Raw genomic sequence first — 27,557 nt, forward strand, 5'->3', positions numbered from 1 at the left:
AAACATTAGTCATAAAATACAAGGCCAAGTGTTATGACAGGGTTTTACTCATTATTAAAGACATGAACGTCTGAATCATTGCTGCATATTTGCATGTATTGCATAGTGTGTACTGTTAGCTACACCTGTAATGTTGTGTAACAGCAGCTGTGGCTACATCCTTTTGCTAGTTACGCCTTTATTACAGTGTAATGAACACTGTGTTTACTGTAACACGTGCTGATAATCTTGTGTCGTCTAAAAAAGTTTGATTGTCATTGATTTTTTCTATCTACAAACCAATGGTGTTACAATAATGACCTCCATGTCGATGCATAATTGACATCTGGTTAGCTGATCAATAATACAACGGCAGCTATTGAGCTTCTTTTTAAATGAGCAACAGAAAAGTAGTGATGCAGCGACTTGTGCTTTGTTTGTACCCATCAACAACATGTAGTATTCGTCCAAAATATTGGCTGGAAAGCACTTTTTCTCCACCTCTGGTGTATTGGCTGCACTTAGATATACATACCAGTTAATGGACACTTTATGTAATGATAAAATAATGACCTCTTATAATGACACTAATGATGTCTGGCTGGTGCGACGACAGTGAGCCGCTTCTTTAGATGGCAATTTAACCATCATTTAAATGTTGGACACCTCAAGCCTGGCTGTGAATGAGAAGTCAAATCCAATGAGCTTGTTAGTTCTTTCCTTGAGTTATGAAGTCAGCACAGCTTTGTGGTCACAGTAGTGGCCATCATTTGTCACAGGATTGGTTGGAAATGTTGGCTTTTAAAACAGCTGGGTGAGACGGACCCCACGAGAAAGCATGAGAAATGTGCTGAGATGATTGACACAGCGGCGATTCACTAGTTTTATTCACTAGTTTCACAATGGTGGAATCATTATGGTCACTGTTATAATGTGGTATTAACTTCAGAGTCAAAATGTACTAAAGACTGCAGTAAATATATCTTCACTCAGGCTTCATGAGCTGCTGAACATCGCACACACACTCATATTTGTCAAAGTTTTAATCCCCCACAATATTCAATTAGGACTGTGTGTCATTGGTGCGTGAGTTATTAGAGCCATGCGGAAGCGTCTGTGTGAGCTGGTCAAATTATGTCCTTGATTGACACAGTTTGCAACTGTGAAGTTGTTCTCGGAGCTAATCCTCGCAGAGTGGCAAACCGCTGCGGCCCTCTCCCTCTCATCTGTCGGCATTACTCCTCTAATCCCACACTCATTCACCCTCCAGTCTCTGGGATTTCAAGTCTAGCACCGCCGTAGTCAGGCAACCCCACACACACACACGCACACACACACACACACAACCAAGTCTTGAAGGGAAGGTGAGACGCGTCAGTTGTTATTGCTTTTTGGTTCCTGAAGAACATTTTTTGGACTCCTGGTTGCAAAAACAAGGAGAATGAAAACCAAAACAACAGATCAGAATGCTTGTAATTGCGCAGCATGGGAAGCAGGAAGCGCTGTGTTGTTTCCTCTGGAGTTGTTGTGTGTTCGCAGCAGGCTACGACTTGTAATTGCGCGGCTGACTGACTCTCATTCAAGAGTTAGTCTGGAGGTTTCATGAAGAAAATGGTGACAGATGTAGGAATAATGGAATAAGAAGGATACCTTTCCTTCATTTCCCTCGCTCACCTACAGACTCTCCCCTTCTGATCAAAGCGACGCCATATCCTTTATCCATTGACTGCAGCTTTCCAGACGGAATCCTGATGGGAGTCTGGGAGGACAGGCCTTTCTTCTGCTTGTCTCTTTTCCAGTCCTCCTCAGAAATCTGTCGACGTAAAGAAGTCCATTTCACTGGGGCTTTGCTCTAATCTGCTCTGTGGATGTTCTTCCCACTGTTCATGTGGGTTTGCTTATTTCCATCTCGGTCATAATGCCAAATTAAGCTTGGATGTTTTCTATCTAAAGAGTGGAGATGCCTTATTTGCATCCAATTGTCTGTGTGATTTCATAATGTCCCAATCCATATAATTCATGTAAATTAAATGTCTATCTCTCTATGTCTTTTTTCCTCTCTCTCGCTCATTCTCTCACTCTTGTTTATCCATCTCCGGGCTACGTAGGTAGCAGTTTAAAAAAAAAAAAGCTTTCCAAATTTCCTCATTAAATCCTAGAGCAGGAATGCTATCGTCCCACTTACTGTAGTCCCCCGTCTCCTTCCTCAAAGTCCTCCGAAGGCTGGTGACTGGGAGACACTGGATACTGAAGCCCCAGCTGTGCTCTGCAAGATGATTTACTTCTTCCCACTATCTCTTCGAGGGGAAGTCATAAACCCACCTAAATATTCAGTGAATGAGATAGAAATCCCTCAAATTTTATGGATTTCTGGCAAGCGTTTCCGCACATTAACCAGTTCACCCGGACTCTTCTTGTTTCCGACCTCACTTCCTGTATGCCTTCCTAAAAGCCTGCCACATGGGACACCTCTTTTTCCAAACAGGCTGACTCTATTATCTTCCCTCAGTTCCACCCATCACAGGCGGCTTGTTCTTCTCAAGCCATGTGTCTGTGACTTGTATTTAAGTTGACTTTCTCTTTATTATCCAAACAACTTACTAAATCTGAGGCCTCATGCCAGTATTTCTTGACAATCTGCATAAAACTAGTACATTCTGGAAGGGAATCATTGTGGGAACTCAACTGTGAACAGAGAGCCTGTAGATGTCTGAATAGAATCCATCTACGTTTCTGTAGTGATGTGGTGTCTTTCAGTCCACACTTTCAACACAACAACCCAAAATAACTTCACAACTTCTGGATCATTTGTCCCTAACCACCTCGCATTTTTCCACATTAACATAATATTTATTGGTTCTTAATTGTAAAACCTTTCATTAGATCTTGTGATCTTGTATGAATGGTACTAGAAAATGACTAAAGTTCTGTTGTTTCAATACTACTTTTTCCCTGAAGAAAACTGTTGTCGAAATATACCTCCTCACTGAGAAGAGATTGGAATAATGAGCGCAGCCTCCATCGAGAACCTTTTGACACAAATTGGAGATGGAGGAACATTTGCATTTGCAACTGTCTTTCTTGTTTTGATCATGAAATGTCACTGTTTGTCTCTTTTCAGGTTGCTTATAAAAATCTATGATCTTGGTAACAGGGCTCAAATTTCAAAGAGTGTTGAGGCAGAGTTTCGGAAGAGAGAACCTACTATGTATTTATTTATTCAAGTCTGTTCGCTGTTATTCTATCACTGCTGCTTAGGCATCGCCATTGACCAATGATTCTACTAGTCACCACGGCTGTGAATAGTTGACCAGATGTGACGTCATCGCTCTCTTGGCCCAATCCACAGTAAGTGGAGAAATGGATGCAGCTACAGGACCATCACAACCCAAAAGTATGGGACCACTTTGCGAATGACTCGCCACTTTTTTGAGTATCTAAATTTGAAATAAAAAGGTTCAAGATTTAATATTGTTTCCAACTACGTACATACATTTTTATTTTGTATTTATTTTGAGTTTATTTATGTGACTAGAATCAGAGCTAGTCGGCGACTGGTCAAAAATAATCGGTAGTTGCAGCTCTACGACGCACGTGTTCTATAGTTTGGGTACAATTTATTCATTGAAGTATGGGTTTGAAAGCACTTTTTCCCTCACCACACAAGTGTATTTTCTTTTCATTACTTAACCTTTTTAAAAGCTTTTCTTAATTTTCTTCCAATTTAAAAAACATATTTTGATGGGAAAAATATGTTTTTCATGCATCCAATTATTAAATCCATCCATCTGTGACAGTGATTTCCTGCCATCCTGCCTGTGTTGACTCTCAAGTTCAATCAGACCTCTCAAATTCCGCGCAGCCTTGCAGCTTTGTTGACTTTCTCCATCTTTAGCTGTGCACTGCTCACTTCCTTTCACCATACACCCAGCTCAGGGTTGTTTGTTATATATCAAGAGGCTGATTCAATTGTTTGTGGTTGGAAAAGTTAGCGTAGTAAACTTTAATTGGCTTTTCTGCGACGGTTTGAAATTCACACTTCTGTTCACAGCAGGGCCGCTTCACTGAGTCGCCCACTCTTGACCTTGTAGCCAAAACAACGGGTGAGTCAAGTGTGGCTCTCTGCTGGGGGTAATTGAACTTGGAAAGCTAGTAAAAAAAAAAAAAAAAAAAAAAAAAGCTGGTGATCTCATTTAAAGATATGTATATTGTCCCTATGGCTTTGGGTGTTTATATTGGGCACTCTGTATTATTGTATTACCCTCCAAAAACGCTCATTCCAAAGACATTAAAGTAGCTTTTAAAATGATTTTTCTTCCGTTTTGTGGGGTAAAAAAGGGCAAAAATCAACAAAGCATACAAATGACTGTTGTCATTGTTATCTTTATTCATTCAAATTACAATTCAGTGATGTTGACACGTCAGCATGGCAGCAGAATGATAAAAAGAGATAAAATGGGGACACAATATTGTCTTTCCAAAAGCCCGGCACTGCTCTGCTCAAACCTGAATAACTGTCCTTGGTGCTGACAATCACCTGCTGAACACAACACAAACCTTCAAGTATCATTCAACTTTGCTGAACTTCCCGCCAGTCACTAATGTTTGCTGCATTTTGCTCGGTGCACGAGGGATGTTTCCACACAAAGCAGAAGCGTGATAAACCCTCGTAAGCCGCCGACGCTTTGAAAGATGGTAACAAATGTTAAATTTTTATCTGCCGCTTCAACATAGTCCAGCTCCTCGTGATTGCAGCTGAAGTAAACCTCCAGAAAACCTGTACACAACAGCACCTCTCTCCTCGTTTCTGATAACAACCCTCCCCCGTCCCTTTCCACCCAACAAATACATTTTTCGGTTGTGATTGTGAGCATTGTTCCGTTCACGTTCTCTCGTCTTGCATGAGTAAATAACATTTTTCTGGGTTTCTTTCTCGCCTTGCAGGAAGACCAAAAAGCAGAATTGTATTTTGCTTTTTGTGGTCTTTCTCAAGTTTTTGTCAAATCTTTTAAATCTAAAGATACACTCTTGGTATCACTTTGTGACACCTATGTTAGACATACTAGAATCTTCTTCTTTTCCTTTCTAGAATACAGTGGCACCTCGGTTCTCGACCACAATCCGTTCCAGACGGCCGTTCGAGAAGCGATTTGTTCTAAATCTGAATGGATTTTTCCCAATACAATGAATGGAAAAAGATATAATGTGTTCCAAGCCTTAAAAATAAGCTTTTGTAGGAGTGAATGTAGAGTGTCTGCTGCAGGTGCGCTGTCCTTGTTTACTATGAGAATAATCTTTCTCCTAATAAATGAGTTTTTATGAGTTTACTCTCCTAATAAACTCAAGCTCGTAGTAGGAGCTAGTAGCCGCTGATGTGACGTCACCAGCACAACCACATTTTCGTAATCTGAGGCAATGTCCTGTCAACATGTCCATTTTTCAAGTAGTTGGTGATAACTGCCACTATCTGTCCATGTGCTTCCATTTACATTATGTGTCCACTAAAACCATCAATGCAACCATTCATGCCATCATAATCGACCATGAACTGCAATACGATGAGGCTTTAGTTTATCGTAGGAGTCTATATGCCACAGTGTCTTGGGTCCCACTCAGTTTTTTTTTTTTTTTCAACTTCTACAAGATTAATTTCGTGATAAACTCTTTTACTATCAGATGCATCTTGTGATGAATTCTTTTTTTTCCTTTTTGTTTTTACAATATTAACCTTATAATGCATTTGTTTAGAAATTTGAGATGAATTTCGTAATAAACAAATTTACGATTCCCCCCCCCCTTTTTCATGGGGTCCTAATTTTCTGGCCTTAGTAGGTGACTGAGGTTCAAAAATGGTGAGTCAGAAGTGGCCCACTGACTTTGGGTTTGACGTCCAATAGCAACATGTTTCAACAGCCTGAGTGGATTGTTTTATAGTGAACATCCAATATTTATTAGTATTCTTCTTTGAGGTTTAGATTTCATCTGCAAATATTACTCATGTCACCTCCTGCTCTCTTTCGCTGGCACAGATTCTATTTCTCTACAGTTGACTCTTGATTTGTTTTGTGACATGATGTTTTGACAGCGTCAGGAACCTGGAGGATGCAAATACTTCTGGAAAGTTCTATTACTTTCAGATCCTGTTTTAAAGCAACATTCTCATGAAACTTTTCAGATAAAACTTGAAAATAGTCAACGGTTTCATAAGTCATACGCTGGAATGTTTCAATCGCTGGAAGAGTTTTCGCCCGGATGCTTTGATTTCAAATGTGATATGGATCAGAGGAAAGCGGTCTCTGCATGAAATTGCTGTATCAATGCTGTGCAAATATAAATTCCAACACATTGATTAGTCATCACAACACATACACGCGCGCATAAAACGGAACGACATCCACTTTCGATCCACGGTAGTGATGCTATTCATTGTAATCTAAAGCAGTTATGGTTATGTACCTTTTACGACAAGCTAACAGTCCTTCTGCTCCTCACAGCTCTAAAGAAACTAGGATCAGGTTTTTACCCAAATGGTAGCTGCTACGACACACACAAGAAAGAAGATTGAATTATGCATTTCCCACTTATTGATATTTGTAATATTTAATTCTTATTTTGGGTGAGTCGCCCGCCAAAATGTCTTAGAATGAACCGTCAGACTATTTTTAGCTATTAGCATAGATTTCCCTTTGCTAAATTCAGTCTTGTTGTTCGATCTCTTACTCCGCATTTTACAAGACAGTCGTGGTGGTGTGCCCCAGAGATGCCAGCCTGATGTTAATTGACCCAAATTTCTATTGCATGAGCATTTCGCGGTAGCTGTCTGTTCGCTGTTTCAGTATCCTGCATATCATTGCTAGAAACTGACAGATGCCTTGTAAAATTAGCATCTTTGCGCGTGATGCTTCAAATGGTGGTGAGGAAAAGAGGCGCACGTATGCAGTTTGGCAACCTTGTCGTCCCATTTTCTTGCAGAAACACTGGTATTGAAATGCTAATCCAAGTGGGGAGAGAGGCTTTTATGTCTAGTGGGTACAGTGATATGATTAGAGGCATTAGAACCGCTCTTATTTGTGCTGTTGGATGATGAAGAATTAAGGTCCATCTTGGCTGTAAGAGGAAGCATTTTGGCACAGTCTTTCTGGAATATCCTCAATGTAGGAAGTTACAAAAACATTTTTGTGCCTTTACAGAGAGTGTAAATCTTTTAGCTGCTTTATATGTTTCGCCGCTCCAAACTCCCAGGTCTTCATCATGACCAGCGTGCACATATATAGGAATGAAAGCTTGTTTGATGCCTTGCACCACACTGGCCATTCTTCTCACACCACTGAGCTTTGCCCATAATCCTGGTGCCAGTTCACTGCTCTTCCTGCTTTGGCGCTCACAACCACGACAGAGAAAATGGAACACTTTGGACAGCGATTTATTTTAGTTTTAAAAACAGGCCTATCCAACTCATTTTGCTTTACACAGTGTGTTCAGACTGCAAGCTTCCTGGCGGGTTTGTGTCACACATGCAAAGGATCATAGGATAATGACTCACTGCTTTGGATAAAGAACTCCATAGAACGTGTTTGTCTCGACATACATAAATACATACATACATACATCTCCCAACAGAGAGTTTGACATGACACACATGACCTGCCGAACTGCTGGCTTTGCAGGACTTGATGTTGTGGCCTACAAGAATGAAGACAAGTCCCTGTCTCTGTTTGGAGCTACTGTGATGTCACATGCATGGTTCAGGGTTCATATCTTGAAAAAGGGCAGCAACAAACATCCACTTGTGATGACAGATGAGTCTGTTTTGTTTTTATGATCTAATAATTTCATTTAAGTTGCTCTAAATGCTCGTGGTGCGTTGATGTTTTTGAAGTGGAAGTGCAGACTGTGGCCTTGGTGGTTGGTCACGATTTATACATTTCTACTGACACAAGTTCTCTGTCCCTGTTGTGTTCAGTTCCATAGTAAACTGCATTCATTGTGGTTAAAACCCAGAGAGAAAAAAAGGAAGCGATATTTTTCAGTGTATCAAACAGATGCATGAGAAAAACAAACAGCAAAAGCACTGGAAGTAGGCCATGACTCATGACTCTCACTGAGAGTCTGCTTATGTGTATTTTGTTTGCAGAGGAGGGAGACAGGGACCTCCTCACTACTTCCTGTGAAGAGAGATTTTTTTTTCGGGGCCCACAGGGGACATCAGTTTAGATTTATATAGTGGTTGAGGTTGTTTTTTTTCTACTTGAACAATAGTCCTCTTCCCATCTGAGCAGGCAATTGTTGGTGGAGTTTGAATTTGAAGGAGTGCTGTAGTGGTTGAGACCGTTGCGAGGAGCATGTAGCACAAGTGGCCCCCCCTCACCCGCACCTCTCTTTTTGAAGGCGTCTGTCAGTAAGGTGGCATTCATTTTCTGGTCATCTCATCATCCTGTTTTGTCCAAGAGCCTTTCACCGCTCCCTCTCTTCCGCTCTCACAGGCAGCATCTCGCCTCACGCTGTCTTTTAATCCAATTTTGGCCTTCTCTTACTCGCCTCCTCTGCCCCCCCCACTCACAGTATTTGCATCTTCCCCTTCTAATAGGAGTGAAATGAATTGAGCAAAGACCCGATCTAATTTTTATTTTTAATTTGTCACTGTGGGGCTGTTTGTTTAAACGAAAACAATTTCACAAAAGCTGTCTGTATTTATTTAATTTAGGGGGAAGAAAATGCCCATGGTGATAATACATTATTTTGTGATTAGTGGCATATGTGTGTGGTTGTGTGATGATATATATATATATATATATTTAATTGAATACGTGTCAGTGTGGTAAATGTGGTGAAGCCTTCTCCGCCATTCAGTATTCAGATTCCCCCCGCAGCAGAGATCTGGAGATTTGTTGTTTCTTTCGACATGCTGTGAAGCTGTAACATGCCTGCAGCATTTCATTACCCGCCGTGACAGTGTGTGGTTGATATTGTTTTTGACTGCGTGGAAGTCATTGCGCCGGTGAGTTTGTGTGAGTCCGTGGACGGTTTTATCACAGCGGCGTTTCAACAACTGTGCAAGGTCACAAAACTTCTCCGTGATGATGTTGAAATCAATGTTGAGGTTTGATTTAACATGTTAATATGGAGAATGAACTGGAGGTTAAATGGCTGCTGTTTTTTTTAAGTAGAGCGCACAGCTTCAAATATTTAGAAGTTTGTTTACACCTGTTCACCATATTTAAACAGATATATTTATGCTAGTACGTGCTAGGACAAATGACTGGCAAACTAACAGAAGTTATTGTGTTTCCTGAACTTTATCGAAAGCGTCACTGGTGTTAGTGAGTTGTTCCCAAGTCAGAGTGGATGGATAATCTTTTCAACCCACTGTCTGGTGGACAGTGACATGCCAAAGAACAGGAGAGGCAATTCCATCCTGCAGTTGATATTGGTGCTTCACGTTGAGTGTCCTGTCTATGAGTGTTTGATGGAACACGAAGGTAGTTTTTCTTGATATAGCCTCCAAGAATGAAGAAGACAAGCTATGTATAATTAGAATTTTTGTTTGGCCTGAGCCTGTGTTCAAGATTTTTACCCTTGGAATGAGAATTAGAGTTGGCTTTTCCACTCGGACAGTGCTGCTTGAGTGAACTAGAAATGCCATAGAGTCATTATCTTAGTCTACACCCACATTCTACATGCGAGTAAGAGAACAAACAAGGTAGATTTACAGTTAACCCTTCACCACGATCACAGTATTTGAGATTTCACATCAAATTACTGTTTATCCTTGAATGTTTTCCCGATTCTATATCTCAAAATGTTATAATCAGAGACGGGAGCTTTGTGTTCTGTCATTACCATTACACTACAAACTATACAATGTTGAACATATGACAGTTCGGTAACACTTTAGATTGAGGAACAAATATTCACTGTTAATAATACATTAATAAGACATGCTTACTAAATGTTAATACTGTATAAATATGGTGTTGTTTTGAGTTTGCTGACCATTCCAGCGCAAAATATAGTCAGGTTTAACAATACATTATAATGAATAATTACATGCTAATATGTAATATATATATATATATATATATATATATATATATATATATATATATATATATATATATATATATATATATATATATATATATATATATATATATATATATATATATATGAATAAGTTGTTTATTTATGGCAATATATGTTCTCTGTGTAACCGACAGTTCGACCACTGAGAATGATCAATATGTTTAATTGTGCTTTAGTTTGCAGTTAAAAGTATATTCAAGAATTCTCTATAGATGTTTAAAAAAAGTTTGAAATACAATATTAGATCAATTTATCAATGGAACAATCGTGATAGTAATGAAGGCACCTTCCGATTATTGTCACTGTTAATGTTCTGCAGCGACACTTGGAAAGAGTAATGACAAAAGCCAACTGTATTATTTGTAATAGATTAAATTAAGCAATCCATATTCATTCTCCATGTCAATAAGAAATAAAAATATTGATGGAATATCATTGACAACTTTTTTTAACCAAGAAGAGCAGTAAAGGTTCTTAATCAATCAGTCTCTCAAAATGTGGCTCAAAATATTTTATGAACAATTAAAGCTCATCCAACAGTCTAAAGACATAAAGTCTTTTATGTCTTTAGTCTAAAGGCATAGCACAGCTCAGATTGGCTCAAGCGATCCATCGTCCTGGGCTCAGCAGAAGAGCAATAAATGGTTGAAAATTGGACTTGTTCCTTTGGTTTGATCAACTTTGACAATTGTTCAACGCAAGTTTGGTGTTCAGAGCAAGATGGCCGCCATCATGCTAACTGAGGCTAATCCAACTCACTGAATTCTATTGCTCTCTGGTAACTCTGCTGTTATTGATGTTTCACAATAGCACAACTTAGCTGTGTTTGCAAGTTGAATTCTTCTTCAGAACTCAGCGGTAGACTACCGCTCATTCAGGAAGAGGCATCTCGCTTTTCATTTGAATTCCAACAGTGAACCAAATGGAATTGGGGCCAAAGGTCTGTGCCGTGATCCGTCCGTCATGGCTGAGAAATAATAAATGAGCTGAAGTGTGCTTTACTGGTCCCTCGGGGAGATGTTTGTTTTGAATCCACACATTTCTTTCCCACATTCCCACATAATTCTTCATCACTGCCAACAGTGGGATAAAAATTATAGCTTCATTCATTTATGAAAATACAGAGTCAGTGCCGTGGTGTAAGAGCATGACGGAACCTAAGTCTGGAACATTACGTCCTACGAACAATTCTGTGAAAGAATGAGTTCAGCTCTTCAATGGCTATGGTTGTTTGATGCTAAGATGTATATGCTGTCATCAGAGGAGGCAGAGGCTGCTTCACCTTCAAGGAGCTTGTAGAGACAGTTACGGAAATTGGTCTATATGAATCTCCTGCTGAGGTTTTCCACTCCGGACGGACAGGAGAAGAGAGCACACGTTGTTGCTCGCTCATTAATACATTCATTGAGCCCAGTTTCTGGGCTGAAAAGTTGCTAGAAAGAGGAGTTTTGAAATCACGGTTTGACTGAAATTGAGTGACTGTAGAAGTGGAGCTCATTAGACGTGGACAAGAACTTCCCCGTTCATATTTAGCTCATTTAAAAAAAAAAAAAACATAACCTATGGTTCAGAACAACTCCTCCTTGCCCACGTCCATGGTGACTAACTTCTGGACCAAAGTCAAGAGGGAGAGTTAGTCACGGTTTCTCTTCACCTGTGATTAAGTGGAGAGCAGAAGCAGGGCCGGAGTGTGGACAGTGCTCATGCAGAGGAGATATTTAAAGCAGCATGCTACTATTAGAGATTCAGAAAGGTCACAACGACTGCCAGTGGCTCAGCTGCGGAGAACAGCTTCGGGACCACAAAGGTTAACGGCGAGAAAGGTTAGCCACATGCACACTGCTCTCAGACATGAGCTTGTTTTCTCTCTAAAAACTTCATTGAAGATAAACACGCCCTGCCTGGTTGCACTGCGAGACACTATATGGAGCTAACGCTCTTTCATCTGATAGCTGGAGGGCAGAAGTGATTACTATTTTAAAGCATGAATCCAAATTCTTTATCTCGCTGTTCGAGAGGAGAGGTGTCAAACTTTCCGACAGTCGTAGGCCAAACAAAGTTCATATTTATTGAACAGTCTGATAGTGAAAAAAAAGTTTGAACTCAATATTTGAATGGCTTATAACATACGTCTATGATCGGCATCAAATTGCTTCTTTGCTCACAGTGAAATGTTCATAGTAACGTTCATAATCTCCACTTGCTAGCCAGGGAAACTCTGTGAACACAAAAGAGGCAAATTATTATCAAGCCGGGGACAACCGGGGACAACCAAAACCGCACTCGGATACGTACACCATGCCAACAAAACAATGAAAAACGCTTGGTGATGTAAGACTCAAACACGCACGGGAGGATGAAAACAGCCAACAAGAGAAAATAAGACACGAGTAAGAAAAACTCTCGCACAACGCACAAATGCGGGTATAAAAGATAAAAGAAAAAAAGAAAATAAACTAGAGGGAAAACAAGGAAGCGGCAGAAACCACTTGCACAATACAAAGTTTGAAAGAACGCAGAAGAAACAGATCTCGAGGGGAACTTTACCGGAGGACGTGGAACAACCATCTGGCAGCGCAGACTGGAACCCAGGTGTAGAAATCATAGAGCTAGATCATCGGACGAGTGAAGTTGCGCTGCCATGAAGCTGGAGGGAACAGAGGAAAAGGAAAACACAGACAAGAAATAAGAAAATAAAAGCTCAAGAAAATAGGAAACATAACATTTTCATGCTCACATGCCTTTCCGGTGGTCTAGTTTTTGCTGTACATTGCGGTAATTTTGAATGAAAACGCGTGTGTCTACTTTCTCTGAGAACTAGAGTAGGTCATAAATTAACATTGGTCTTTGTAAGGCCTCCCAATCGTTGTGCTGACGTCTGATCTGGAGTGCAAAGTGAGGTACCTTGCTAGTGGAGCTAGACCAAAATACTGAACCACCCACTGACCGCACTGACCTGCACTCTTCACACACAACAACGTGACAAAACCTGCACCATTCTGGCACACAATGCTGCCAAAAGGACTCGAGAACAGAAAATACATGTGATGGATTCCCTCTCACAGAGACCTGGGGTATAACTATTCCTCTAATTTGGACATCAATTTAAGAAGCTGCTGTGGATCCCAGATCGAGAAACTGGGAATCGACTGTTTACTTTGTAGAGTCATGTCTAATGGCTAAATAGTAGACAATCAGAGGGGCTGCTGTGAAGCCCAACTATGGTTGTTACTTGTAATTGTTTCTGCTGCCAGGGCTCACACACCGAGCATCAGCAGGAATCACCTGAAGATCACACCTCCGGAGACGCAGCTGTGAGCCCATGAACAATGTTATTACAACACTCACATTGTACGTGGCCATGGTTACACTTAGACGCCACTTGTGCTTAAAGTCCGATAGAAAATCCTTATTCATTTGTAGAAAAACTGTAGCTACTGACACTCGGTTGTTATTTTGCCAGGATATTTGCAGAAACAAATGGCACAAAATTCATTTGTTTTAAATGTGTCCAGAAAGGGGGCGGACAATATGTTAAAAATATATCATGATTTATTTCTTTATTTACTTACTTCAAACAGCTGTTTTATCACATCTCTTTAGCATGGTTTTATTGTAGTTTTGAGTTTCCAGACACATCCGTCTTTGTCTGAACTTGCTTCATAAAAACAATTATTCTTTCTCTCTTCACATTTTGGAGTGCATTTATTCGGTTGTGCATTTAGTTTTTCGCCAACTTTTAAACAACAAAGCAAACTTTGACAGTCCATGAGTATCAATAAAGTTTTGAAGTGAGACGTCACGTTTGCCGTTAGCTCTGCTCGCTCTGTTAGCGACGCAGTGCAGACAGTCTTTGGTTTCACGGGTTCAACAGGGATCACTCCCTCCATCGTTCTGCCGTGAAAGTGTTTGGTCATATTTGAGGTTAGGTTTCAAAACAGCTACAGCTGCATGTCTTATCAGATGTATTTCTTTACCAATTTAAATGCAATTTTACCTTTGAAATAATAATTATTTTGAATGTGCAGCAATATAGTTATGTACCATGAAGTTTCAAAATGTATATAACATGACAGGTCACAAAAAAATAAGTCTTCAGATGATAGCAGCAGTTGTCAAAAAATTGAATTACGGAAGCACATATGTGGAATGAGAGGGGGTGTCTATGCCATTCTGTTTACGTAAGTAATATACATCTGCTGAGACCACACAACACCTGTGTGAGTGAGGCGCAGTGATGATGTGCACAGACAAGGCAACAGGAAGTTTTTATCTGACCAGGGGTCTACATTATTGATGCCCATTAGTGGAGACATTGTCAACTCCAGACATAGCACGGAGGCCTGTGCTGTCAGGTAAATGTCTCTCTGACCTCCAGTGGCACGTTTTCCCAGAATCCCTCTGTTGTGCGTGGAGTCCACCTGTGTGATAAATGAGCAGACTGAACAAAGAGCTCATCACCCACTGAGAAGGTTTTGTTTTATTCAATACCGCTCGTGATGGACTGGCAGCGTGAGTGCGAGCGACGTGGGTTTGACTGTTTGTTGATGCTAATTTCATTTGCTGCCTCTGCGTTAGCGTAAATTTAGAAGGTTTCATAATGAAGCGCTGCATCTGCAGTTTATTTCTCTGGGTGAGAGTCACACCACCACGGCCAAACTACCCGCTAACCTTAGAGACGACTATTTTTGCATCCACCGGTGATGGCTTGTGAATATATGTGTCCTTGAGCCATATAAAAAAAAAGGTCTGGTATTTTCAACACCCTCAATTTAACAGCTTCAATTTCCAGCAAGCCGATATGATGAGCACAATACTATTTAAAAAACAGGCTATTTCTGAGCACAAAAATACGGTATGTGGGTCTGGTCTAATTGGAGCTATGTACGGCTGGACAACTTGGAAGCATAAAACTCAAGTGTTAAAAAACAAGGAGGAAATTTGATGAAAAAAAAGGTATATTACTGAATCAAATGATGGAGCCATACATACATTTAAACAACAAAATATTGTTTATTTTGCATCAGTTTAACAATCACACAATAAATCACGATGGTGGCTATATTCATGTTTTTATATCACCTTATTTAAACTGAAGCTCTTTTAATGTCACAATAAAGAAAAATATGCTGAAAATGGGGGAGAAAAAATATTGACAATGCAGAATCATCCATGTAAGAATGGAATGGAATGAAAAATTCTTCTTCCCTCATCTGAGATCGACTTGTCCTTTTCTGTTTATCTACTGCCAAAGTCCTGCCCAAATTCTGAGCAAATTTTCTGGGCCACCCACAATTGTTGAGTCCTGAAAATACTTCTTCATTTGATTATATATATATATATAATCAAATGAAGAAGTATTTTATATATATATATATATATATATATATATATATATATATATATATATATATATATATATATATATATATATATATATATATAGCTGTCTAGTGGTTTTCTAGTTTGCAAGTAGCAAAGTGGCAGAGAAAGGAAACAACAGGTTGCGTGAATGGCACTTCAGTTTAACATCACTATTTGATTTTCATATTCTTGTGTGATAGTCAGGCTCCACAATGGCAACCAACAATGTGACCAACAACAACTTGTTGGTTGCCTTGACTATTGTATTCAGGCAGGGTTGACTTACACGCTAGCCTGGACTTGCCAAAGTGGACTTTTGGTGCCACCATCAGCTCGACGCCTCTCGCTCGCATTTCCCATGTGAACTCCATTGATTTTGTGCAATTGATTAACCAGCAGCGTGTTTGCGCTCTGACACAAAACATCACCTTAAACAACAGTTGGCATGTCCCCGAATGAGCCGTGACAGACTGCCGGTGACAGTTTTACGAACCGAAAGAGGGAGTCGGTGAGTGATTGAGTCTGCGGCTGATGGAACTGTCCTTAAGCACCTTAATGAATCAGCCCTTCAGACAAGCTGGTGGAGCAGATTTGGCGAGGGAACGCTGAGGCGAGAGCAGGGTCACGTCGTGGGAATTCAAAGCGCGGTTATTTATCCATTTGGTGTTGAATTTTGCAACCTTTTGTACCCAAAGGTCCAATTAACTGAGCATAACAATGGCCGCAGCTGTGCCCTCCCTGACTTTAAGAAGCACTGATAAACACAAAGGATGCAGACAACTTTCAAATCTTTGCCGGCGGAACAAGGACATTTTTAATGCAAGGGAAAAAAAAAAAAATCACATGGTTGGCCAAGTTGCCCACAGAGATGTTTTGACATGTCGTGAACTTTCCTCCGGAGCGTAGAGCACAATTTGCAGACATTTCAGTAATTGCGTCGCCAATTTGCATAGACTTTTGTTGAATACATGAATATGAGTGGCATGCGAGAGGACGCACAGAGGAGGGTTTTTTTTTCTGTGTTTCTGTGCAAAATTTCAGTCGGACTGGTGATCAAACAGCCCGGAAAAGGCCAGGGAATTGAGGCGCAGATTAGAAAACGTGTTTGAAGATGATGTCCACGTCTTGGTTGTTGAGTTATTTAATCAATTTCATGACAGAAACATCTACTGCTCCATCACTGCAGGATGATGACTGATTATGGGGCTTTGATGCAAACAGAGAGCAGCCTCTCTCGTCTGATGGGCAGCGTTTGGAGACGTGAAGGTTCCTCGCCGTGTTTTCGTGCAGGAGCTGAGGATTGGGGAAGATTTGAACAGAAACGCGAAGGACAGAAGTCTAAGAAGAAATTTGATTTTAACTGTCAAGATGATCTAATTCAAAAGCCTGATTATTGGATTGCTGCACCTGACCCTGCAGAGAAGTTTGTATCAGGCATAAGTTTGGCTCCCATTTGATTTTTCAAAGATATTTTGTGCAAAATAAATCTGAGATGGCAAAGTATTCAAAGTAATGATGTGCAACAGCAATGTCCAAGGGCGCAGGGTCTGCCAAGTAGAGACGAACAAGTCTGTTGAGCAAACTAGGCTGCTGTGAGAGAATGATTCACTTGAGGTTCCATCCCTTTGAAGGCGTCAGTGTTTCTGCTGTCCTTCAAAATCTGATCATTGTGAAATGTCGCTTCCGCTGCAGTGGAGTTGTGTGAACCGTCTCCATGTTGCCTGGGCTCACCTGGCCACATGGAGTCCTGTGACTCATCTGACCCCACATTTGTCTCACATGTTCTGAGCAATTTCAGGTCAAAACTGGGAAAGTGAGGGAAATGGTTTGTGCTCAAACCACTGCTCCACCGTGGCCACAGTCCTCTGCGCTTGTTGGATCTCTGCTTGTGTCTTAAAGTTTGTCAGCGATTTCAATGATTCTATTCAATGCTTATAAGAAATTTCCTGGCTTTTTTCTGGTTTTATCAGCAGCTGATCATGTGACCAGCAGTGCAGCTAAAGCAATGGAACATGCAGAATATCGACTGATCCTGAAAGTTTTTTCAAATACAATGATCAAATTTATAATTAACACAAAAAAATGTTTTTCTTTTCATGACTGGGACTATAACAAGTGAATTTTGATCAATTAATTGCAGAAAAATAGGCACCAATAACACCACTGAACATTTTTCTAATGAATTACAATGCGATGCCTTCACTAAAACATAATGAAAGCAAGTAAATAAGATTTTGATGATGGGTGAAAAACGTATTCAACACACCCCCACTGGTATATTTATCCACATGAGGACCTCTCATTGACATAATGCTTTTCCCAGCTTCTCAGTCTTAACTTAACCAAACAAGACACGTGGTTAACCTTAACCAGGACTCTGAACCAAACTTAAGCCCAGTTATTTTAACGTTTTCAGACCGAAAAAACTCTTTGTGGAAATCTGTTTCTTATTTTTCCAAATTATAAATTTTATTATTTAGAGCAGATGTCATTATTTTTCATTTTCATACCACTATATTTAAAAATAAATAAATAAACATCTGGGTTGGTAGGAAGTGATTTATTATAAATGACAAATAATTAATAATAATAAATATTTGAATCAAATCTAATCCATTGTATTTGCCAAAGGAATGTCCTGAGTAACTGTGTCACTGCCTTCTCTCTTTAACTCTTTGATCGGTCAGCACCTTGTGAACAATGCCCCCGGCACATGTTTCTGTGATCGTCTGCATGTAGTTTCTGACTCAGTTAAGAATGCTGAAAACGCAAATGTTAATTCACGCAAGATTCACGCACGATTTCAAGAACTTGCTGGCCAACTTTATATCTTGCTTTATTTTTTCTTTTATTTGTGCACTTCAGTTTAAACTCTTGCCATGTACGATTGTTGGAGCTGACTGATCCTCGCTGATGAAAGCCATATGTGTTGCCTTCATTTAGATTGTCGGGAGCAGTTGCCTCAGATGACACAGCTCAGGGCCGAGAGAGAGAGAGAGGCGGAACATCCCGGACTGTTCACTGGTTTATCACAAACAGACCATAACCACTCGCACCTGTGGAAAGCTAAGAGTTATCAATCAACATCTGCATGTTTTAGACTTTGCGCACAGACAAAGTCTTCAGAATGGACGTAGGATCCTTCCAGACCCTGATGTGCCTGCAGCTAGATTCAAATGAAGGCCCTCCGTGCTGTGACACTGCACGCCTCCACCGTGCCGGCCATTTTTAAACATCATTACGATTGTGCTCTCATGTGGCTGGACAGGGGCTGTCAGTTGTGATGGACGATTCCAAGTTGGACGACCATCGTGTTCCTTAGCTGGGACAACCCCATCCTAAAAGGCTTCTTCAATACCGATATTTTCATCGGCATCTGTCAACTTCCTTCATCCTTCCATGTGGAACAGCATGGAGCCTGTGTGTATGATCCTCTCCGGTGTTCTTCCTGCACTCCTTCCATAACAGTTAATGTGCTATCTCAGCGGATGCAGTGGACGCACTTTGCTTTCTCTCTATTTTCATCTCTGCCTCGACAGTGTGGGGTTTAATTCTGTGGACTAATCAGACCATATGGTCTCCAGAGTCTTATGTTGTGCTGCGAAGGATGGGCTAGGGATGGTGCTGCTGGGTTGTTAGCGGTGCCAGGTCTGCACACATCCAGGTTTAAGACCTGGAAATGAGAGCGGAGAATTCTCAGGAAATGAATCAAGGATGGCGTGGAGACCGTAGTGAGGCGAGAAGACATCGTTGTGGATTTGCCACAGCTGCTGTCGATCTCTCGGCGTGTTGTTTTTCCACGCCAACTTATCCACTCCAAATGCCCTTTCGGCGTCGACGCCACAGCTGCTGTTTAACTGAATGATTTCAATAATTCATTCAGCCGAACGTGCATTAACTTGGTGGTGATGGATCCCCCCCCGACTGAAAGATGGCTGCATCTGCCAAGCGCCAAATTCGCTGGTGAATAATCATGTATTTAAAGTTACAAATAACTCACTCATCTCTCAAGGATTTGGAGTGAGCGCCAGATCGTGATACATTTCTCACTAAAGCCCTGTGATGGAGAATTATTTTGGAAATGGTAAAAGGCGATCAGGCTGATCCTAATCTGTCTATGTTGATTTAATTTTGCTCTTACCTATAGGTGTTAATCATAGATATCTGTCTTCAGTGGGCGCATATTGTGTCGGAGCACGATGAGTGTGTTAATACATGCCGCGCACAGTGGGTGCTAAACATTGATCTTGTTTAATCTTGCTGGCCTGCCGCTAATGACGGGAGATGATGGTCCACACAGGACAGACTGCTCACGGGATTAGATATCTAAATGAGGACTTTATCCTCATCCTCCCTTCCTCTTCCCTCCATTACCAATAAGCCTCACCACAGTCACACACACGCTCGGGTACAATGCATGTGCCCGTGCCGTGTCTGCCATGTGGCGCGTTTCACACAATACAGACAATGGAAAAGTCATGTCTTCGGTCTTCATTTTGTGGCTGCTTATTCATGCAAGTATGCAGTATTTACCTCCCAGGAGCTGGAGCAGCGCTATTCCCATCTGCTTGGCTTCTTCTTGTGCGACTTCACACAATAGCAAAGGCGCGCTCTCGTAGAGCCTCCATCTCCTGTGTGCTAGACAAACACCGAGCTAGCTTCTGCCTACAGTGATAGATTAATGTTGTCTCCTCCATACACTGTGGCTTGTTTTCCCATTTAACCTGCACGGCTTCCTCTGTAGCGCCCCCTCGGCCTTGGTCTTGCTGTGCGTGTGTGTGTGTGTTTACGTTTCTCTGCCTGTGTGCGCTGCGCTTCTATGGAAAGATATTGAAAGGGCTCTGAGGACAACCTTCATCAATCACCAACTCCGAAGGAAATGGAGAGAGGGATGGAGGATTGAAAGAGTGATGGAGGTCAGCATGAGAAGCAGCATCTGGCACGGAGAAGAGGAAGAGACAGAGATGTAGTGGATGGAGCAGTCCGAGCTGGCTCTGATTGAGCTGGGTACTGTAGTTTATATTCTTTGGAGATAAGGCGGAGTAGCAGCGCTCAGCAGCTTCCTCCGCCTGTAGCTTGAACCAAGCTTGATAATAAGAGAGTGTGAATGAAGCAAATTGAATTAATGCTGCAGCACACCATAAAAGCTCTAACTATTATGCATTTTTAAATCCCATAATGAGCAGACTGCTAAAATAATTTCACACTTCAGTGCAGAAGATGGAGCGCTTACAGATTCGGGGCCTGACTGACAGGGCCAAGGCTGTAGCCCTTCCGCAGGACTCCAGATGTTGAAAGCGTGGTTGCTCTTACCTGGAGAAGTTTTCCTGATGTGATCGGACTCACCGACTTCACTTCGTCTGTTTCTTCTTCTGCTTTGCTGTTGTCTGAGGGAAGCTTCAGTTGTGATGTTTCATCAATACTTCTGTCAAGCACCTGCACTGTACAGCCAGGTCAGGATCAAATCTAATAAGTGCTTGAAGCTGTTCCAGTCATGAAAAAGCGTGAGGGAGAATTATGGTTCCCATAAGAAATAGTAGAGTGACCATCAGACAAACAAACCAAAAATATGAATAAAAGTTCTAAAAAACTTTTGTTCCCCTGTGGCTTTTTGTTTCAACCTCCCTCCCCACCATATTTTTGCCTTTTGATTTTCTCCTTAGCAGCTATTTAAATATACATGAACATTTTCCCATTCATTTTACTGTCAGATTGGCACATTTTGTTGGTATTTTTGTAGCTTTTATGAAAGCATTCTCTCATATAAACTGTTTCTTTAACTGTTTTTGTTCCATGCATAAGACACGATAACAACTTCATTCAGTATACTAAAAATCCGACTTACGAGCGGGATCGGTTCCGACCAACCGGTCGTAAGTCAGATTGGACGTAAGTGGAATGCCATTCAAAATAGCCGACACGAGGGTTACAGGTGCTACTGTAGTGATAGATCGCTGTGTGAGAGTGAGATGCCGGGATACTGTGCTGCTGTAACTGTCGTACGCGATGCCGGGCTGCTACGTGCTGCGGTACCAGACATTGAATAAAAAAAATAAAAAAAAAGCATCTGCTGGCCGTGGTCGTATGTACGGGTGGACCTAAGTCGGATGCTGCTTCCATATCTGACACATAATCAGGCTTTTAGCTAGGAGGGCGTCTGGGCGTCTGCAAAACATGAAAAAATGGACGCCCGTTTCTCTCGCTGCACCAGATTACGCTGTGGCATCTGGCAGCGAAGCTACAGTTTCTTCATGTTTTTGCAGATGCCCAGATGCCCTCCTAGCTAAAAACCTGGACATAATGCTGGAGTTGGTTTGATGGACCCACTGATGGGCTGAAGAGGTTTCATGAAACACTGTCCCCATTTTTCAAGTCCACTAAGGACTAGTCCACTCATATATATTACAGTCCTTCTCATCAATTCCAGTGCACAGATCGGTTGTGACTCAAGAAAATTGCGACGTACATTTGCCCGGTGGAGTTTCCCTTTCCAAATTTAGTTGGAGTATCTTCACCCTTCAGTTCTTGTTGACAAGTTGACAAGTCTTCCACAAGACAACTACATGTCAGCTATGTTTCAGTTTGTAGAAATAACAAATGAAACTTTGAAGCTTCAAACTTTTTGTCCAGCGTTGGCTTAGAAAGGTTCACTGGTTTGGACGGCAAAATTGCCCATCACGAATGATGAGAAACCGCCAACCGAGGGAAAGATTTTAAAGAGCCAATCGTGGTTTTTTCTTTGTGCTCCCCGAATGTTTCTTCACTCAGATCACGAAAAACAGATTTCAATGCCTTGCCTGAAATACTCTGAGACACAAATGGGCGTCTATTGATGTGTCAACAGCCAACAGTCAGACCTGGACACTGACGTCTGCTCTGGTATTATGGGGTTCATGTCTAAAGGTGCGACACATTTTTCCCCATTTCCTGCCCTCATATGTTCTTTGCTTTCCTCATCACAGGAGTCAGGGTACCATAAATTTGAAATTACCTCTCCATCATCCCACCACGGAGAGAGAGAGAGACAGATAGTTCTCTGACGCACACTGAGGCTACCAGACGGGTGCTGATAGAGACTAATGGCCAAATGAAAGCTCCTGTGTTAGCAGCGCACCTTTGGATAGTATGAAAAAAAGCACACATGGTATCTCCTGTTATTTCCCATCTCCTCTCCTCCTCTTTCCTCTTGCTCCATCTCCTCTCTCGATGATCAATCCCTGACTGCATCCTGAGAGAAATGCAGCAGGCTTTTATTCTTAGCTCCACCGGGTTTCTTCATGCTACGCTTTCCTCTCAACTCTGGGCAAGTGGAGCGACGCATAGGAGCATCTCACTCTTCCTACAGGAAAAGAAACGCAGTCGCGCATTCTCTGCCTCACACATATTCAAACGATCTCTTGTAGACAAATATCATCGCACACAAATAACTCGTGTAAACTACGCGTCGAGCAACATTGCAGTTAGTCCCCTTTTTTTATTTATTTTTCTTAATACCTAAAAAATGTGAATTCTTCATTAACTGCAACAACAGTGCAGTGGGGAGCTGAAATAATGGTCGAACCATGACAGCCCTTGTCAGGGTGCAGCGAAGGGATCTTAATTAGTGCTGCGCCGCTATCTCCTTGGTTTGCAGCTGTTAGCTTTTTTTAGGAGAAAAAAGACAGACATATTGGGAAGGAAGAAATAGGAAGCTTGAGAAATGGATGAGTTGTGTCTTCATATTTGGGCAGATTTTTATAGCGTTTCAAAGTGAGATCTCAAGCGATAAAATGAGCTTATTTTGCTTGCGATGTTTAGTCACATATTGGTGTCGCATATGCGTGTGTTTACAACCCATCCTCACTTCCATGGCGTATTGACATTAGGATAGTAGACTTGCGTCCTATACTGACGTCAAAGGTAGCCTTCAAGTTTTGCTTGTTGACACATAGCACTCCAAGAGGAGTTTGTGGACCGAGCACGAGGCACAGGGAGAAGTTCGGAAGCTCTCTTCACTGAATAATATTGGATGTCAGTTGCTTTTTATAACCCCTGAAGTGGCTGTCCTCCGTACCACCTGGTCATTTGATTGGTCTTGAATAGCAACTGACACGTTGTTTTTCATGTAGAATGAAAAGTTGCATGCAATCCTCTTTTTTGTAAGTGAAGAACTGCCCAAGGCATCAGGACATGCCGCGCAAGGCGGGACATGTACTTTCATTGGAAGCCTAATGTGTCATCATGTGACGCTGCTGGCTGCAAAAGTCCACTCTCTCATCGTCAAAATATTACCATTAGAGTGAGCATTTTTTTTTTACTTGATACATTTTTCTACATGTATAAAGTGTGTGTGTGTGTATATATATATATATATATATATATATATACATATATATATATATATATATACAGAGAGAGAGAGAGAGAGAGAGAGAGAGCTTTATACACTTTATACATGTAGTAAAAATGTAATAAAGTAAAAAAAAAATGTTGTTGAAATATTTCCAGTATATTTTTCTTCCATTTTTTTTATAACTTTCACACACACTTCACACTCTGCATCTCCCATCGTCCGATGTTGCCCTTCAATGTCACAATGACAAGGTTTTCATCTCATTATTCAGTACTTGTTGGATGCTTGTGATCAGGTCATAGTGCAGTGAAGAGCTGCCTCTGCACTTGAAGTGAAGCCATTACGTGACAACTTACAGGGCAAATGCCCAAATATCTTCCTTCACCTCCACAGTTTTGAATCATGTCATTTCCAGTGACTGAGCAGCAGCACAACAACGAAGAAGAAAGCGCAAATGAAAACACATGCTGCCGCAGTGGTACAAGTGTCTCGCACAAGCTTGTCGAGAAGGTGACAGGTGATGAGCAGAGAGCTCAGTGTCTGCCATCGCAATAAAACATCAAGTAGCTCACCCTCTCGAAAAATCCGAGCTTGCTTTTTCACTCTGGACATGGTCAAATACTTGCCCTACAAAAATGAATGCACAGTATGTGCAATACTGCAAACAAGGCGGTAATATGAAGAATAATGTGACGAGAACGCGAGGAACAAAAATGCCCACTGACTCCGACAGGAGAGGTGTGCACATACGTTTAATGAGCAGAGTGCATCCAGGTCACAGATGACTCTGGTGAAAACAATTACATCTGCTGTTTGACGGTGAGACGCAGACTGGCAGGCAGAGCTCAGGTTCTTCTTCCTGCGGGTGATTGCAGGCGAGTTTGGAGGTGATTAGGTGGCCTGGGTTAGTGATCCACGAGGAGGACGTGTGACAGCATGAGCTCCACAATGCAGGAATAATGATCCATCCAACACTTAATCTAACTCGCTGTGTTGTCGCTGGATTCGCCCGAACATCCAACATGATTTCCAAATTATTCCACTGTCAGGCTGGATGTTGAATCAGGGGCTTGGAAAATCCTCTTTCTACCGCAGCAAGGACTTAGTTCAGGTTGTCCAAACCCAATTAGAAGCAGACCAGATGTGTTGAGGTGACAATGCATTTTCTTTTAACACTGTGGTTGTGTAGTTTCACCACAAGGTCAACTAGAAACTGCTTCGTAGCTCAACAACAGTCAGTTTGCAAATTTTACAACATGGCTGACTTCCACCTTCTCAAGCCAGACGTGCGATGTGTCCTCTTGACTGTTCCTCGCCCATGTGCTCTGATCCATGGGCTCATTTAGTGGTGCTTGTATACGGACACTTCACTTGACTTTCACACCCTCATTCACAGATAAATAAATAAATATTTTCCTTCTGGCTTAGATCATTGAAACGGATATCAAAACAGCACAATATACATTATTGTATACTTACTGTAACAGGTGTAATCTCACATTCTCCACTCAAAACTCTGTTTAGATGAAGGCTTCAGTCGCCTGAGTATTCTCCCAGCAGTGTAATTTATCTCCATGCAACTCAGTATGACAGAAACCACAAACCCAAATTGAGAGTGCTTTTGGTGCCTTCGTACCATTAATAAACATCCTCTCCACCAGGCAAACATATACTGTACACAAATATACCCGGCTCCAGGCAAGAAATTGAAAGCCCAGGGCAGTGTGCGTAGCACGGAGAGACCCAACAACAATTTACATCTGTATACTTTGGTTCCTCCGTGGAGGATTGCTGCTGTGCATTTCATCCTGCTGTGTCATTTCGATTTACTTTGCTCCCTAACTTTCGAAATAACTGATTTTTCTCTGTTTGACAGCATGTATGCCTTGACAGAGCAGCATGATTTACTGTATGTATGTATATATATATATATATATATATATATATATATATATATATATATATATATATATATATATATATATATATATATACATATACAGTGGTACCTCGGTTCTCGACCACAATCCGTTCCAGACGTTCATTCGAGAAGCTATTTATTTGAAATGTGAATCCATTTTTCCCATGCCAATTAATTGAAAAAGAAACAATGCGTTCCAAGCCTTAAAAGAGGCTTTTGTAGGAGTGAATGTAGAGTGTCTGCTGCAGGTGCGCTGTTCCTCTATGTGTGTGGCCGCTGCATGTGGGAGGGGTTGCCGAGTGAGTGACGTCTCTCCAGAAGTGAAGAGGTGCCCGGTGCGTGTCCAGCTCTGAATGTGCGCTTCTGTGCAGTTTGGCTGTGACAAAGTCATAAACCAAGTAACGCTCTGTCCCAGACTCGCCTCATCCCTGTCCCAGCTCCAGCCCACAACAGGACATCAAACCCTGGAGGTGTGGAGAGCGAGCACCTCCCCTGTGACACTCTACCACGGTCCAGTGCGGAGACAGGAAAGGTTTTACATACATATATATATATATATATATATATATATATATATATATATATATATATATATATATATATATATATATATATATATATATATATATATATATATATATGTATATGTATATATAGGTGCAGGTTGGTAGAGATAGATGAGTGTGGCGCTGTACTGTATGGACTCTTGAGTTGGTGTTAGTTCTACTGTAAGTGTCTGTTTTGTTGGTGGCACAAATTTGAGATCTGCAAGTGCACTTGATAATCAGACACAGTGAAGTATGAACTCCCAGCTGGTTGTGAGAATGCAGTACTTGACTACTAATGCGGTACTTATTGAGCTGCGACCTCATGTCTGTTTAAATGGGCAGGGGATCCCACACACTCCGGTGACCTTAATTTCATTGCGAAGTTCTGTCTCTGTAGCTCTCTCCTCCTGCTAGTCACGCCGAGCGACAATAGCTGGCATTTTAACTGAGAGCAGGGATGTTGAGCTCATTTCCAATCCTTGTGTTGCCATCCAATCAATTCCAACTGGTGGTGATCTCACTCTTGCAAAGCAAATGATGCTGCTGCTGCAGCCTGTTCTGCAGCTTTAAAGCCCCAATTTAGCGTAATTGAGCGGGGTATCTTAAAGGAAGACGCCGGCCTTGGACCTAGTTTCGGAAAAAGAGACAAAGGTGTGCGGGAATGTTCAAGAGAAGCCATTAAAGTTTGGATTTACTTCACTTTCAAGTGTCTTGTTATCAGGAATTCCAGATGAGACCTGATCCCGGCCTCATTTTGTGGAGGGAATATTATTGATTTGTTGGCCCTGTGCTCGGCTTTGAAGTTGTACTTAATGCGTGGTGGTGGAACTTTGCGCGGGTCCTGATGAAAAGTGTGGGCTTTAAAATGCTGAGAGTTTCTTCTTGCTCATTATAATATTCATGATGCTTAACTGTAGATCGGAGGCCGTGGCTCTTTAGGGAGCGACCAGCATGCATCACTGCCTGCTAATTGTCAGATACAAACATAAACGTCGATTCCATCTCTCCTGAGTCACGCAACACGAATAACTTGACGAAGAAGTGGCGGCATGTTTTCTGATATTTTGCTTTTGCAAAGCACAAGTCAATAGTTACACTGAAAAACACCATGGTCTGTCAGCTGACTCTTAAGTCATGAAAAAGATTGAGAGAGCAGATTTTTTTTTTTTCAAATGAATACTCCACGATTGTCCCCTATTGTGGTCTATGATGCGGATGAAGGCAGCTTTGGAACAGGAGACAGAATAAATAAGGAAGAAGAAATAATGCGTTCCAAGCCTTAAAAGAGGCTTGTGTAGGAGTGAATGTAGAGTGTCTGCTGCAGGTGCGC

The 27,557-nt window shown here is 41.4% G+C and overlaps 1 protein-coding gene across 1 annotated transcript in view; it reads left to right on the forward strand.

Moving 5' to 3' along the window:
* Window positions 1–27,557, forward strand: part of LOC128770415 (neural-cadherin-like) — a 168,935-nt gene that overhangs the window by 1,742 nt on the left and 139,636 nt on the right. The window lies entirely within an intron of this gene.

This window comes from Synchiropus splendidus, chromosome 14 (assembly GCF_027744825.2).
Source record: "Synchiropus splendidus isolate RoL2022-P1 chromosome 14, RoL_Sspl_1.0, whole genome shotgun sequence".
NCBI classification, from domain to species: Eukaryota; Metazoa; Chordata; class Actinopteri; order Syngnathiformes; family Callionymidae; genus Synchiropus; species Synchiropus splendidus.